At 37.1% G+C, this 16,220-nt stretch overlaps 1 non-coding gene across 1 annotated transcript; it reads left to right on the top strand.

Moving 5' to 3' along the window:
• The first annotated feature begins 7,312 nt into the window (after positions 1-7,312).
• LOC128579967 (U6 spliceosomal RNA) lies at positions 7,313-7,419 on the top strand. Its single transcript, XR_008378334.1, has one exon. It is a non-coding gene; the product is annotated as a U6 spliceosomal RNA (small nuclear RNA).
• Positions 7,420-16,220: the final 8,801 nt, after the last annotated feature.

Raw genomic sequence — 16,220 nt, 5'->3', positions numbered from 1 at the left:
ACCACTGTAAAGTAACTGGGTTTTTACACCTTGAGATTGCTATTTTAAACAACTTTATCTTAAACCACATCAAAATTCTCTCCAATGAACATTTACATTACATTAAACAGTTAGTAACTATTATAAGCTGAAACCATCCCTGTTCACCCCTTCCCTACCTCAGATAACCAAAATATGGATCAAAATGATTGTTGTTCATTATATAATGGAGAGTCTAAAAATTAGTTGTATTAACATTTGATTTGTACCTAGAGCATGACACTGGAGGTTATTATATAATTTACAGTGCAGTCTTTCTATTTAGCAGGACTTTTATCTCACACATATGACAAGCTTTTATTCTTTGCTCCTTTTAGTTTGTTGTTTTACTTCTGAACTATTATCTGTAATTATTTTCTTTTTATGTTATGATCTCAGATCATTTTGCAGACCAAAAGTCTTAATTAAGTTACCTTTATAAGTGAGCTGTATTGGCATTTTGTAAAGCATAGAAACTCAAAGCAAGGATATACAAAACAAGTCAATATCTGGCCAACATTTGCCTATGAGTCAAATAATTCAGTGATTCACTGAAGAAAGTGTATAACGTACACACAAAAAAATAATGATTACTCTGCTTTGATGGAATATTTGCCACTTTAGTCAAATGGAACAATTTAAATAGCTATGAGAAGTAAAGCTTGTAATCACAAATACTGTTTTTAGTTATTAAATTGTTTATGGTTATTTTTATAGTAGAAGATTGAAATTTAGACTGAAAACACTGATTCAAATCAAACTCTATCATTTTTAAGCTTCTTAAATATGTAAAACTTCAGGATTAGTATTTTGGAGTATTTCTCTAAATTGTTTCTCTGGAGTAAGAACTGGAGTAGAAATTGTGAGATCTTAAGCTTAGTTCAAAGAAGTAAGCATTTTACCCAAAAGTTATGTGTTATAAACCCTTGAATATTTCATAATTTCTTCTTTAATCATCTCTTGATTTAGCCTCACTGTAACTTATCCCATAAGTAGTTGCATTGTTCTGAAGAAAGACTACAACTAAATGCTTTTGGCATTTCTATGTTATATCAAATCTTCAGCATTATTTTTCTTACAGTAATTTTGACTTTTCGTAACCATTAACTAGTATGGGCAAATTCCAAATGGATCTGGTCAATACTGGTATCTTGGCATGTACTATTATGTTTAAATAATGTATGCTTTCACTTTAAATCCAATAATCATATTTACATAATCCATAAATATGATTAAATATGATTATTGGATTAAAAAAAAAACCTTAAGTCATGTGAATCAGGTTTAGCAAATAGGACAAAAATACAAATGTACTTTGAAAGAGAATAACATCTCAACCTACTTTGCATGCCTAATCTAAAGGGAGGCTACAACTTGCCTTTCATTCTTAAACAACAAAGAAATGCTCACTGGCTCTAGATGATTATTTCCTTGGCTGAGTAAATGCAGTATATGAGAAGTCTTCTAACCAGTAGATCAAGTAGGAGTAGAAGAAGACTAGCTCAGGTAGATTTAAATTTCTTCAAGCCAGACTTTACATCTTTTGTATTAACCCGGATGGAGATGCAACACATTCTTCTTAGTAAAGCATCAAAAGAATGGAGAAGTAAGAAGCCAATGTACTCAATTCTAAAATGAAGGCAGTAGATGAGCTAATGCAAGGTGGGGGTAGGGGAACGAGGAATCAGGGAGAAGGAGGGGGATGGCGGGTCATGGGGTATGGCACACCTCTTAAGGATGGGACATAATTACAAGAGGGACTTTACCTAACAAATGCAATCCATGTAACCTAATTCTTTGTATCCTCAATGAATCTTAAACAGTAATAAATAAATAAATAAATAAATAAACTAAAATAACTTCTCCAAGCTGTAATCACAAATCCTTCCTTCCCTTTGACCATTTTAGGTTTTCTCAGCATGCAATTAAGGTTTTCAAAGCAATAAAAAGCTAAAAGTAACTTTTCTTGGTAGTCAATATCAAAATACATGTTATCTATAAACCAAAAAGGAAGAACTTTTCCCTATAGAATTGGTAAAATTATCTGATTAAATTTCAGAATACCACTTGCATTGGGAATAAAATCCATTACTGAATAGCCTTCAAAGCTTTCAAGCTCTGGAATTAGAAATGAACCTGAAGTTCAGTCTTGCATATATTTCTTCAACTAATTCTTACTTTCTGTATTGTAATAATGATAATTGGAATTTTGTTCATTTTTGTAGCAAAAGCACCAGCTTTCATGAATGGTTAGGCACAGAATTAATTATTATCATTTAATAATCAATAGTGTTCTTGCCTGCCTTTAATCGGGTAATTGCTTGATCACAGAGGAAAACTGCTATTCACCTAAGGGATAAGTATGGTAGAAGCAAATTACAGCAATAACTGAAATAGTCAGTACTTATGGGAAAAAATAATTTATTTTTATTTTGTAGACAGTTTTGTGAGTTAGTCTGAACATTTTCTCCTTAATCACCTAACAAATACAATAAATCACTAATTCCTATATATTTTACTTTCTAAAATCTCTTAGTATCATGATTTTCTCCCCACATTCATAACTAAAGCCTTTGGGGTATTACCATCCATTACCTGAACTATCCCAAGCACCTTTTTTTAATTTAATTTTTTATTAAATCATAACTGTACACATTTATGGGGTACAATATGATGATTTGGTATGCAACATAGAATGCTTAAATCAAAATGATTAACATAACTATCACCTCATTTTTTTGTGGTAAGACCTTTATAATTTTCTCTTAGTTGCTTTAAAATGTCCTCTTGCATTGTGCACATAGGTGAGATCCCACCAAATGCCCTCCCTCCTCCATCACTCTCTCTTTTCCCCTTACCTCATCCTCCTCTCCCCTCCCTCTTGCTAGATTATATTTGTGTTTTATCATTTGTATGAGTATGTAGTTGTATATTGGTTTCATAATAGTATTGAGTACATTGTATACTTTCCCCCCCATTCTTGAGAAACTTTACTAAGTAGACTATGTTCCAAATCCATTCAGGTAAACAGAAAAGATATAAAGTCTCTATCTTTTTTATGGCTGAATAGTATTCTATGGTATACATATATCACGATTCCATTACTAGATATCTATCCAGATAAACAAAAATCATTTTACAACAAAGATATTTGCACCAGAATGCTTATTGCAGCCCAATTTATAACTGTCAAGTCATGGAAGCAGCCCAAATGTCCATCAACCAAGCATCTCTTAACTGATTTTCTCTCTGCCAGTCTGTCTCTGGTCCAGTGTATTTCTACACCACTGTCCAAGTCTAATTTAATTATGTGACTTTGATTAAAATTTTCCTGTATTCTGGATCAACTCCAAACCTCTTTACATATCATACAGAGTTGTGCATTTTTGGCCTCTGTCTTCCAACCACATCTCACTCCCAAATGATATCTCCACCTAAAACCAGAGGACCAGAGGTTAAGGCCTATCAAAATAATTACATTTCCCCGAGCATCACTTTCATGATAGTTATTCCTCTTCCATGAATCATCTCACACAACAGCAAATTCCTCTAGGAAAACCTCCCAGACATCTGCAGGAAGAATTTTTCATGAGAAACTCTCCTATTACTGCCAAGAACTTCACACATTTCAATTCATTTAATAGTTACAACAACCCTAGGAAGCAGTATCCCATTGTTATCTCCATTTTGCAGATGAGAAAACTAAAATTCATAGAGATTAAGAAAGGTGCTCAACACTGTATAGCTTTTAAGTGGTGCTAAATTACAGAATCTGGCCATCTGAACTCATCATGGCCACATGTTTTACTGCCACTTTACTACCACTTTTGATTTTTATCTCAGCACATGTGAGAGTCTTAGAACCCTGTGAATTATGACTCTATCCTCTACTAGACCATGGATCTTTCAAGTCAGAGACAATGTCTGTTTTTATCCTCCCTGTATACTGTTTGGTCCTGACAAACAGTAGATACTTGAATTAATGAATAACACAGCTCATGAATTGCTCAACTTTTTCTTTTCCTTGCTTTCTTTTTGTTCACCAATTTTCCCAAGAGGGAGGTGGCCACCTGAAAGACTAATGGAGTCAATATAAACTTTAAGTTAGTCCAGGTGGAACCTGTTTCATGTTCTATAAGAAGGTGTAGTGTGAAAAAAATGTAAATACCTGATTTAAATGAGGTTTCTGTATATATCATTGAAACTCCTCTTTGTTAAGAAAACTGTACATTTGAATTTGGCATATGCACTTTTTTGTCTTCCCAATTAGATCAGAAATTCCTAGAGAGAAGACTGTGTCTATATTCCTCTGCTTCGCACACTGCTTAGTAATATATTATGCACATGGAATGCTCAGTAAATATTTGTTGAATAAGTGAACTAATTGATTAATTAATTAAAGTTTATTAGTACAATATTCTGATTCCATTAGAATATTTATATTTATAGTATTTGAACAAGAAAATGTATAATTATGCCAAAAAGCTATTCTGATTTTCCTTTCTTGGGGAGCTTAGCACTTAACTCGTCCCTTACATGCTCATCATCTCATCACATTACATTTGTTAAATTATATGTTAAGTTTTTACCAGACTTATTTAAAAAAAGATTTTACTAGACTTAAAAAATATATATGACTCTGAGGTTGCCACTAAGATGGGTGATAGGACCAAGCATTTTAGGGCCAAGGGTAAGGACCTGTTCTAATACATGCTCATCACAAGGCTGAGGGGTAAAGTAGACCTGCTATCAAATTCCTGCTCTGCTACAGACTGGCTTATGACCTTGGTTTATTTACTTTACCTCTCATAGCTACATAGCTATCCATAGGATACTTTCACTGAATAGAGCACTTAACACAGATGTGCCACACAGAAAAATACACAATAGTGTGAATGGTCTTTTTTTCTCTAAAATCTAGGAACCTAAGGTTTCTTATCAGCTGTGGCAATAGAAAGAGATGTGACATTAGATAAGTTCACTATTTGAGCCTCACTTACTGTTCCTTAAACAGAACTAATACTATTTGAAGAAAAGCTGATGAATCAATGATTTCTTTTGGTCTCATCTAGCTACAAAATCCTTTACATAAATTTTAAGCTTCTTCCAACTAAAGCCTAGCCTAAGAACAGAGACACTGTATGGAGGATCCATGGGTCAGTCTATTTGTCCATTCAGTCAATCAACAAATACTCATCAGTCTCCTACCTTGTTCCTTTTACTGCTATAATTGCATAATAAACAATAAAGGAAACACACAACATTCCTACATTAATGGAGCTTACAACTTAGAAGCTAATAATAGGCACATATCTATATAGCATCAGGTGGTGATAAGTGCTCAAAATGATAAAGTATGGCTAGAGATAAGTATGAAAAACTTGGTCTAGGCTAGGGAAGCCTCTTGCAGGAGGTGGCATTTGAGTAGAGACCTGGATGAGGGATCCAGAGCCAGGCTGTGTAGAGCCCTAAAGACCAAAGTAAAGACTTATTCTTTTATTTTAATTGCAAGAGGAGGACCCCAGTATGCTTATATTTTGAGACTCTATTTGGGGCTGTGCAGGGAATAGATGGTGCGCCATCCATTTATCAACAGTTTTAAATTTGCTGACCTCTGTTTTTACTCACATAAGTTCTTCATTGAAATAAACCTAGTGTCAGGTGGAAATACAGGATGTGTCTACTGTTGATGGGTGTTTATTAATGACATCTCCATAGACAGGGTGCACAGTGGAGATGAAAAAATAAATGAATGAGCCCTGTGAGGTGGCTGCTGAAGGAAATACAGGCACAGGGAAGACTAGGTGAAAAAATTGCAAGGTTGTAAAGAACATGGAGTGATTATAACTCAGAAGTGAGGCTAAAGTACCTAGAGGTAAGCAAACTACAGAAGGATGATGCTGAGCTTAGCTGAGAGACAGGAAGTTATCAGACTGAATGGAGCCTTAGATCCCCATAGGATTTGGGTTTTAATATAAAAGCAATGTGAAGCAAGAAAATGATGTGATTTGTAATTTTAAAATCTTTCCAATTGTGGTAGATATGGATGAAAATATATGCCATGGAGTACTTTTCAGTTGTAAAAAGGAATGAAGTACTATCCTTTGCAGCAACTTGGACAGAATCAGAGACTATTATTCTAAGTATCTAAAGAATGGAAAAACAAACACCACGTGTACTCTATATAATTGGGAACTATTCCATGGGCATTAATGAGCATAGAGAAATGTAAAGATCATAGGAAATCATGAGGTGGACAGGGGAGCAGGGGAGGGTTAAAAACATAGCTACTGGCACAATGAACACTCTGGGTGATGGGCACACTAAAGGCCCTGACTGAAGTATCACAAAATGTATCCATATAACAAAAACATTTGCACCCTCTTAATATTTTGAAATTAAAAAAAAAAAAAAAAGATTTGTACTGCTGTCTTGAACAAATGCCCATTTTGTACCCAACTCCTCTGCTTCTTCTTTAGCCTAGAGTCTCAGGATCTGTCCAATTGATTATTTTGGTTTTTGCTAAAGAGCAATTCTTACCACACCATCTCTCTCCTTAAAATTCTGTTATGTGTCTATCTTTTAAAGTCAACATAAATTCCAGTTTTCCCAGGACCCTCTGAGTTTATGCCTCCTGTCCCAGCTTTATCAGTAATAGCATCAAAATTTTCCTGGTTTGAATAACAAACTAACAGTGATTCTAATGCTTTTAGTTTTAAACCCACACTCTTCCACAAGTCATAGGAATCCCTCCATGACTCACATTCCTTTATCTTTGATTGTCCCCACCCACCACCTTATATTTTTTTGGCATACTTAGTTCTTTGCAATATTTTTAAAGAATGACACTCTGTGCCCTCTTTGTCTTTGTACATGGTCCATATGCCTTGCCTATTTCTTCCCACAGGTAGCTTCTATATGATCTTCAACTTCCAGAACAGGTTCCGCATCCTTCTAGAACACTTTTCTCTCCCCAGCTCAGGTTATGTGCCTCTCCTTATAAAATCATACTCTTTATTATCCCAATAGCTATCACAAAACTAGGAAATGTTTGTTTGAAGGCTAGAACACAGGAAGAGAGAGAGGTAGGAAGTCAGACAGAATATAGAAAGGAAGGTGGAAGGAAGGAAAGAAGAAAAGAAGGAAGGGAGGGAGGGAGGGAGGAAGGAAAGAAGGGAAAGGGAAGAGGGAAACTTGTCTCACACATTAGAGGTGTTTAATAAATTTTGACTATTATCAACATATAATCTTTCTTCTAACTTAATTTCTATATTCACTATAAAAAGTGTTTATTGTGCTCGCTTCGGCAGCACATATACTAAAATTGGAACGATACAGAGAAGATTAGCATGGCCCCTGCGCAAGGATGACACGCAAATTCGTGAAGCGTTCCATATTTAAAAAAAAAAAAGTGTTTATTATTTTCTAGTCTAAATAATATAGTTTTTTGACTGATATTTCTTAGAATTCTGTAACATAATTGATGGAATTGGTTCCATTTCTTTTACTGGTAAAAAACAAACAAACAAAAAAAACAAAACAAAAAACCTGACACTTCCTCCTAGCCCTTCTAATTGCTTTTAAGCAGCATTTTTCATCATTATTGAATTAAAACCAAGGTACCCAGGATGCAGCTATGAATTCATTTTTTTAATATTCTGATGGATGACACCTGCAGTGTCTCAATTTAAATTATCACACACAGAGACTTCACTTGTAGGCTTTTTAGTCAAATCTCATTTCCCAAGCATAGTTAAATTGAATTCATAGGATTGTCATTTCAAGTTTTAAAAGGATGGATATCTGATATTAGAGAAGAGCTACTGGATTGTATTATGTCAAATAGTAACAGAAATGAAAAATGGTCACAATGAGTTTTCTAGCACACTGTGCTTATTATTTTGCATTTCCCCCATTCCTATCCTCTGCCTTTCACTGCCTTGCATATTTCCTGGTAAGATGGCATTAATAAATGCTATCTGCCAGGATTCCCTGCCCAAAAGCTTCCAGTCAGGATCATGACACAGGCAGCCAATCCAAAGGCAGGAAGAAATGGAAATAGTTCTTCTCTGCTCCTTCACTATTTCCCTGCCATGCTTCTGGCTGTCCCTGTGACCTTCCATGTCTATCGGCTGTACCTGCCACTGCTCCTCCACAGTTTCAGCTCTTACTGGGTTTAGACATTTCTCTTTCCAAGTCCACTTGATTTTAGAGTAATAATTATTTTCTCTTTTTAATTTCAAAATATTGAGGGGGTTCAAATGTTTATGTTAGAAGGATAGCTTTTGTAATACTTAAATCAGGGCTATGAATGGTCCATCACCCAAACTATGTTCATTGTACCCATTGAATAGGTTTTTGCTTCTCGTTTCTTCCCACTACACCCTCCTTGATTTCCAATGACTTTTACTTCTCTCTTTGCAGATATGTGCTTTTTGATTAGTTCCAATTTATTAGCAAGTCTATGTGGTGTTTATTTTTCCATTCTTGAGATACTTGGCTTTCTCCTAAGTGGTGTACAGTTCCATTCAAATTGCTACAAAAGGAATTTATTCATCCATTTTAATGACTGAGTAGTACTCCATGACATACATAGTATACATTTTCTTAATCCATTCATAAATTTCTGGGTACTTGGGTTGATTCCACATCTTTGCAATTGTGAAGCAAGAAACCTTCGAGGTAGGTATTTTCTTGATAAAATGACATATTTTTCCTTTGGGTTTATACCAGTAGTGAAAATGCTGGATCAAATGCTAGGGCTATATTTTGTTCTTTGAGAAAACTTTTCTTCTGCCTCTCATCTCTGGGAGCCTTGACATCCCTGTTTCTTCCTTCAGCCCTACTCATTATATCTAACTATTTTATTAAATTTGCTTTATTTGAAACATTTGGGGTGAATCTGCTTCCTATTACTATCCTCATTGAAACAGATGTAGTGGGGGCAGAGACAAGATGGCTGACTGAAGCCAGCATTCCACAGAGGCTCCCATCTAGAAGGACAGTTAAAGGACAGAAATTTAGCAAGTAACCTGGTAGATAAGAGCTGCACTAGAGAGAAGGTTGAAGAACGCACATCAATGCCACTGACACAAGCTATGACCCCAAGGATACAAACAAAAGTACAAAATCCATCATCAACCGGACGGGAGTCCCCTCCCTGATGACAACGGCTCAGAGTGCCCCACAAAGAAACGACCAAAGTTCAAAGGTCCTCCCACTACACTCCACAGGAGAAACCCTCTAAAAACTGGACCTACCTCCCCTACTATGGTGCGATGGCGTTCTCCTGCCAGGCATAAAACTGTATAAAACTGTATATATTCTCTACCTGCAATTCTGAGCTCCCAGCACTCCCCTCCACTCTCACTCTGAGGACTGGAGGCCTGTCCCCCAGGAGTCCAGATTCTTGGGTGATTTATCGAGGGGTGTGGACAGGACCTAGACTACAGCTGGTCAGTGCTGATTCTGTGGCATGGGAGTGAGGAGAGGACAGTCGACTGAGAGGGAACCACACTGGAGTGGCAGTGCCCCGAGGCACAGAGCAGCAGCCGTTTTTGGGCAACAATAGGGCTTATTCCTGGATACTCCAAAGCCCCAACCCCTGTCTCCTTGGGCAACCAGAAGAGGCTGGGCATCTACTCAGGTGGCAAACACCGCAGAACAGATCTGGGACAGAAACCCAGGCCCCGTGAGTAAAGGGTTTGCCTGAGATGGTATTCGCCTGGGTAGAGCACAGGGACTAGAAACACACCCACAGAGCCAGGAAGTTCCGAGGGCGGGGCTGACCCAGAGGACCACTTTACTGAGCCTAAGACGCACCTGGCCCTCAGGGGATCGTCAGCCTATAGACAAAGGAAGGCAGGAGGCCAGAACTGACAGCTAACAGAACACAAACCTGCAAAAGGAAAGACAGGACCTGAGGCGCAGGCTCTGGGAACTCAAAATAGCTTCTCTTCTGCAGGAGAATTTAGCAGTGACAGAAACAAATTCCTGCAAAGTTGTTCTGTTCTGTTCTGTCAGTAACATCATTCAGGGGTGAGGCGGGAACAGAGTGAACACCCCCCAGCCTCCATCAAGCACCCGAGGTTGTCAGGCCTCACCTCCCCCTGCTGGATAGAGGCAGAGCACAGCAGCCTGGCTGAGCAGAAATAGATTTCCTTGTGATTCAGGCTGGTGCAAATCCCTGGAGTCTCTGTTCACTACAGGCAACTGGGTCACAGCCCTGAGGGGCTATTAGTGACTAGGTGTGAAAGAGGCGCAAGGTGGGGAAGGAGGCATCAACCTTCCCAGACTGATATATTTGCTGGGTGGGTTCTCCTGACTCAATGGAGACTGGAGCAAGCCATATCTGAGTTGTCACCAGACCCCTGTGATCCAGTTGCCAGAGACCTTTTAACCTCTCCCACCTGAGACAGGTCTGAATGAGACAATTGATTTGGACCTTTTGAACTGAGCCAATTGCCCAAGGATGATTCAAGTGGTGCCCTGGGTGTGTGGTTGTAGGAAGGTTTGACTTTCCTTTTCCAATTGATGCCTGTCGGGGGTGGGGTGACTTAATTGCTGGTATTTCTCCACACCTGAGACTTCAACCCAGATTAACTGTTTCACTAGGGTCGAACAGAGACCAGCTGAAAACAAAACAGAATGACTTAGCCCCACCACACCAAACAGATCCCGAGTTTCTCAGGCCATAGCACTGTATGGTTCCTTGACAAAGCTCCAGGGGGAAAATCAAATGGTGAAAAACAATAATGGGGCAGAATCAGAGGAAAAACTCTGATAACATGAATAACCAGAATAGATCAACCTCACCCATGGAAAGATATGGCAGATGTAACTGAAGATCCCATTCATAAACAGCTGGCCGAGATGTCAGAAATCGAATTCAGAATTCGAAATGCAAACGAGATTAATAGAATGGAGGAAAATTTGGAATTAGAAATTCGAGGAGCAATTCAAAAGTCAGAATTAGAAATTCAAGGAGAAATTCAAAATTTGTCTCAAGAATTTAACAAACTTAAAGACAAAACCACCAAAGATTTTGCCACACTGAAGCGAGAATTTGCAGCCTTCAAAGATCTAAAAAATACAGTAGAATCCCTCAGTAACAGAGTGGAGCAAACAGAACAAAGGATTTCTGACATTGAAGACAAAGCCTTTAAATGTTCCCAAATTCTCAAAGAGGAAGAGAAATAGAGAGCAAAAATGGATCCCAGAGCTCTGGGATAATTCGAAGAAGGCTAGTATCCGCTTCATTGGAATCCCAGAAACTGATGAAGTGGCCTCACAAGGCACAGAGGCCCTTCTCCACAAAATTATGAAAGAGAATTTTCCAGACATGCCAAGAGATTCTGAAATTCAGATAGCAGACAGTTTCAGAACCCCAGCGTGACTCAATCCCAATAAGACATCCCCCAGGCATATCATAATTAACTTCACTAAAGTTAATATGAAGGAGAAAATTCTCAAAGCAGCAGGACGTAAGAAATCCATTACCTATGAAGGGAAGAATATTAGAATGACTGCAGATCTCTCTGCTGAAACTTTTCAAGCCAGAAGAAGGTGGTCATTGACTTCTAATCTACTAAAGCAAAATAACTTTAAACTCAGGGTCCTGTATCCGGCTAAACTGAGTTTCATTTATGATGGAGAAAGTAAATACTTTAATGACATTCATATGTTGAAGAAATTTCCCATAACCAAACCAGCTCTTCAGGATATTCTCAGACCTATCCTCCATAATGACCAACCCAATCCTATACCACAAAAGTAAACTTACTCGGAAACTTCGGATCAAACTCCAACTTCCACAGGGGCAAAATGATTAAAAATTCCACTGGACGTTCGAAAAATTCGATACTCAAAACTTTACCAGACTTATCAATATTCTCCATTAATGGGAATGGCTTCAACTGCCCTCTAAAGAGGCACAAGTTAGCTGACTGGATACAAACACTCAGGCCAGATATTTGTTGCATACAAGAGTCACATCTTACCTTAAAAGATAAATATAGACTCAGGGTGAAAGGATAGTCATTCATATTTCAGGCAAATGTTAATCGAAAAAAGCAGGTGTTGCAATTCGATTTGCAGACACAATAGGCTTTAAACCAACAAAAGTAAGGAAGGATAAGAATGGTCACTTCATATTTGTTAAGGGTAATACTCAATATGATGAGATTTCAATTATTAATATTTATGCACCCAACCAGAATGCACCTCAGTTTATAAGAGAAACTCTAACAGACATGAGCAACTTTATTTCCTCCAGGTCCATAATAGTTGGAGATTTCAACAATCCTTTGGCAGTGTTGGACAGATCCTCCAAGAAAAAGCTGAGCAAAGAAATTTTAGATTTAAACGTAACCATCCAACATTTGGATTTAGCAGACATCTACAGAACATTTCATCCCAACAAAAATGAATACACATAATTCTCATCAGCCCACGGAAAATAACTCCAAACATCAAGCACATCTTAGGTCACAAGTCTATCCTCAGTAAATTTAAAGGAATAGAAAGTATTCCTTGCATCTTCTCGGAATATCATGGAATAAAAGTTGAACTCAGTAACATCAGGAATCTGCATACTCGTACAAAAACATGGAAGTTAAATAACCTTATGCTGAATGATAGCTGGGTCAGAGATGATATTAAGAAGGAAACTGCCAAATTTTTGGAACAAAATGACAATGTAGACACGAATTATCAGAACCTCTGGGATACATCAAAGGCAGTCCTAAGAGGGAAATTTATGCACTGCAAGCCCTCCTCAAGAGAAAGGAAAGAGAGGAAGTTAACAACTTAATAGGACATCTCAAGCAACTGTAAAAGGAAGAACATTCCAACCCCAAACCCAGTAGAAGGAAAAAACCAAAATTAGAACAGAATTAAATGAAATTTAAAAAAAAGAATTATATAACAGATCAATAAATCAAAAAGTTGGTTTTTCGAAAAGGTCAATAAAATAGATAAACCATTGGCTAATCTAATCAGGAAAAAAAGAGTAAACTCTCTAATCTCATCAATCAGAAATGACAAAGGCAAAATAACAACAGACTACTCAGAAATCCAAAAAATCCTTAATGAATATTACAAGAAACTTTACCCTCAGAAATATGAAAATCTGAAGGAAATTGACCAATACTTAGAAGAATGTCACCTTCCAAGACTTAGCCAGAATCAAGTGGAAATGTTGAACAGGCCAATATCAGGTTCTAAAATAGCATGAACCATACAAAACCTCCTTGAAAAGAAAAGCCCGGGACCAGATGGCTTCATGTCAGAATTCAACCAAACCGTTAAAGAGGAACTAGTACCTATATTACTCAACCTGTTCCAAAATGTAGAAAAAGAAGGAAGATTACCCAACACGTTCTATGAAGCGAACATCACCCTGATCCCCAAACCAGGAAAAGACCCAACAAGAAAAGAAAATTATAGGTCCATATCACTAATGAATATAGATGCAAAAATATTCAACAAGATCCTAACAAACAGAATCCAGCAACACATCAAACAAATCATACATCATGACCAAGTTGGTTTTATCCCAGGCTCTCAAGGCTGGTTCAATATCCGTAAATCTATAAGTATAATTCAGCACATAAACAAATTAAAAAACAAAGACCATATGATTCTCTCAATTGATGAAGAAAAAGCTTTTGATAATATCCAGCATCCCTTCATGATCAGAACACTTAAGAAAATTGATATAGAAGGGACATTTCTTAAACTGATAGAGGCCATCTACAGCAAAACCACACTCAATATCGTATTGAATGGAGTTAAATTGGAATCATTTCCACTCAGATCAGGAACCAGACAAGGCTGCCCATTGTCTCCACTGCTCTTTAACATTGTAATGGAAGTTTTAGCCATTGCAATTAGTCAAGAAAAGGTGATCAAATGTATCCATATAGGGTCAAAAGAGATCAAACTTTTGCCCTTTGCAGATGATATGATTGTATATCTGGAAAACACCAGGGATTCTACTACAAAACTCTTAGAAGTGATCAAGGAATATAGCAGCATCTCAGGTTACAAAATCAACATTCATAAATGGTAGCCTTTATATATACCAACAATAGTCAAGCTGAAAAAACAGTTAAGGACTCTATTCCATTCACAGTAGTGACAAACAAGATGACATATTTGGGAGTTTATCTAACAAAGGACATGGAAGATCTCTATAAAAAGAACTATGAAACTCTAAGAAAACAAATAGCTGAAAATGTTAACAAATGGAACAACATACCATGCTCATGGCTGGGAAGAATCAACATTGTTAAAATGTCCATACTACCCAAAGCAATATATAATTTCAATGCAATCCCTATTAAAGATCCACTGTCATACTTTAAAGATCTTGGAAAAATAATACTTCATTTTATATGGAATCGGAAAAAACCTTGACTAGCCAAGACATTACTCAGAAATAAAAACAAAACAGGAGGAATCATGCTACCAGACCTCAGACTATACTATAAATCGATAGTGATCAAAACAGCATGGTACTGGCACAAAAACAGAGAAGTAGATGTCTGGAACAGAATAGAGAACCATGAGATGAATCCAGCTAATTACCATTATTTGATCTTTGACAAGCCAATTAAAAACATTCAGTGGGGAAAAGATTTCCTATTTAAGAAATGGTGCTGGGTGAACTGGCTGGCAACCAGTTCAGTAGAAGACTGAAACTGGACCCACACCTTTCACCATTAACTAAGATAGACTCTCACTGGATTAAAGATTCAAACTTAAGACATGAAACTATAAAAATACTAGAAGAGAGTGCAGGGAAAATCCTTGAAGAAATGGGTCTGGGAGAGTATTTTATGAGGAGGACCCCCCAGGCAATTGAAGCAGCTTCAAAAATACACTACTGGGACCTGATCAAACTAAAAAGCTTCTGCACAGCCAAGAACACAGTAAGTAAAGCAAGCATACAGCCCTCAGAATGGGAGAAGATATTTGCAGGTTATGTCTCTGACAAAGGTTTAATAACCAGAATCCACAGAGAACTTAAACCTATAAGTAAGAAAAGAACAAGTGATCCCATCGCAGGCTGGGCAAGGGACTTAAAGAGAAACTTCTCTGAAGAAGATAGGCATGCGACCTTCAGACATATGAAAAAATGCTCATCATCTTTAATCATCAGAGAAATGCAAATCAAAATTACTTAGAGATATCATCTAACTCCAGTAAAATTAGCCCATATCACAAAATCTCAAGACCAAAGACGTTGGCGTGGATGTGGAGAAAAGGGAACACTTCTACCCTGCTAGTGGGAATGCAAATTAATACATTCCTTTTGGAAAGATGTTTGGAGAACACTTAGCGATCTAAAAATAGATCTGCCATTCAATCCTATAATTCCTCTACTAGGCACATACCCAGAAGACCAAAAATCACATCATAACAAAGATATTTTACCAGAATGTTCATTGCAGCCCAATTCATAATTGATAAGTCATGGAAAAAGCCCAAGTGCCCATTGATCCACAAATGGATTAATAAATTGTGGTATATGTACACATGGAATATTATGCAGCCTTAAAGAAAGATGGAGACTTTACCACTTTCATGTTTACATGGATGGAGCTGGAACATACTCTTCTTAGTAAAGTATCTCAAGAATGGAAGAAAAAGTATCCAATGTACTCAGCCCTACTATGAAACTAATTTGTGGCTTTCACGTGAAAGCTATAACCCAATTATAACCTAAGAATAGGGGGAAGGGGGAAACGGAGGGCAGGGAGGGGGGAGGATGGGCGGAGGGAGGGTGATTGGTGGGATTACACCTGCTGTGCATCTTACAAGGGTACATGTGAATCTTAGTAAATTTAGAATATAAATGTCTTAAGACAATAACTAAGAAAATGTCAGGAAGGCTATGTTAACCAGTGTGACGAAAATGTGTCAAACGGTCCACAAAACCAGTGTATGGTGCCCCATGATCACATTAATGTACACAGCTATGATTTAAGAATAAAATAAAAAAAAGAAAAGAAAATGGCAATCAAAAAAAAAAAACGGAAAGAAACAGATGTAGTTTCATCATTTGTTCTAACAATCAAAATTTAATAATTTAGATTCACAAAATCTTTAACACAGGAAGAATAGTAGGTAAGATTCTATTTAGCAGCAAATAATAAAGCACTTTGCCCAAAAGGCTTTAATTAATCAGAGTTTTCAAA

The sequence above is a fragment of the Nycticebus coucang genome, chromosome 2 (assembly GCF_027406575.1).
Source record: "Nycticebus coucang isolate mNycCou1 chromosome 2, mNycCou1.pri, whole genome shotgun sequence".
In the NCBI taxonomy this organism is placed as follows: Eukaryota; Metazoa; Chordata; class Mammalia; order Primates; family Lorisidae; genus Nycticebus; species Nycticebus coucang.
Note: the sequence above shows the minus strand (reverse complement) of the source record. Positions and strands in the feature narration are given on the sequence as shown.